Here is a 1,660-nt window from a genome sequence, read left to right as displayed (position 1 = left end):
CCGCAAGGTATATTAATCGCTTTATTTCTAAACTCAAATACTCTAACTACCTAGTTTCGCGTAGTTCTTCGCTAAACTTAAGTAAACGGTAAAGCTTATAATTAAGTTGATAGAGGACGATAATAATAAGAAGGTCGTCCGTAAAGAAGAGCTTAAGGGAATATTAAATCAGCTTCCTACTATAATATCGGGTAGCAATTCTACTTTCTATCTCGCGGGAGTTATAATTCATATTTTACGGGAAAATAGTTTTATCGTTACTCCTCCTACTAAATAAAATAGCGTAGAGGTTACGTAGAATAATACTTAGGATAGCACTAATAAAGCTTTATAACTTTACTAGTATACTCCTTTTTCGTGTTTTAGGATTTACATTTTAGGATTAGGCTTTAGTCTTTTAGTATAATAATAATAAGATACCTTTTTACTAAATTAACGTAGACCGCCGGTACGCGGTACGCCTAGGCCGCGGGACTTTTAGCTTTAACTACTTCTTTTTACCCCCTCCGGGCCCTAATTATATTAGAATATACTCGGAAGTTCTTAAGTTTTATTATAGAAGTGCTTGTATTAATCTATCTATTAGTATTAAGTTGGTAGTAAGATATACGACTCTGAATAATCCCTTTATATTTTCCTGCTATACCTAAAAGCGCTATATATCTATATAGCAATGACTAGTCCTTATTCTAAAGCTATTATCGACTATTAGGCGTATCGTTTATATATTATCGTAGTGGATATCCTAAGGAGATTCCGGATTAAAGCGTATTTCGACAAAAAGACGCTTTAATCCTATTATTTCTTTTGCCACTTACTTTAAAGCGAGTAGCTCTACTTCGGTTAAAGATATCATTACCGTTATTGACCTTATTACTTTCTATATAACTAATTCACTAAATAGGCCAATAAGATAGCCCTATAAGGACCTTCCTATATCTAAATTATCTATAAAAGAGGTATCGCTTATAATTACTATCGCCTGTAATATAGTACTCGATCTGTACTACATTAAGAGGTTCTTAGTTATAAATAAATAGCGAATAGCTTAGTCTACCGCCTTATAGTGCTTAGAAGAGGGGTTTCTAAGAAAGCGAGAGAGGATAAAGGCGGCGAATACTATATTAAAATATATTACAACTATTATATAAAACACTAATCCGACCTTTTCTTAATAACATTTAATCTCTTAAGCGGTGGGTTCGACTTCTTTTTTCCGATACCTCGAACGTCCTTTTAATTCTTTCGATACTTTTTCCGATACCTCGAACTTCCTTTTAATTCTTTCGATAATTCTAAGGCCGTTTATACTATTATCTCTATAAAATAGTATAAGAATATTATCTATAAAGAAGATAACGAATATATCTTAAGCCTTAGTCTAGAATAGGCATAGTTCTTCCTTACTAGCCTTTATTCCTAGGTTTATTAGGGTGGCCACGAAGGTCTAGATTTATAGTTAAGGTAAGTCGCGTAGTCTATATAATACTTTATCGAGCTCTAAACCACTTATCGGGCTACTTAAATCTATTAGGAAGTTCGTATATAATAGGCGTACCTGTTTTACTCCCTTAGGCGTTAACGAAGGCGTTAATAATATTAAGTTACTTAATCTCTAGATTAAATTAAGTAGCTAGAGCTATAATAATACGAAAAGATC

Source organism: Sodiomyces alkalinus, assembly GCF_003711515.1.
Source record: "Sodiomyces alkalinus F11 unplaced genomic scaffold SODALscaffold_3, whole genome shotgun sequence".
Taxonomy (NCBI): Eukaryota; Fungi; Ascomycota; class Sordariomycetes; order Glomerellales; family Plectosphaerellaceae; genus Sodiomyces; species Sodiomyces alkalinus.
Note: the sequence above shows the minus strand (reverse complement) of the source record.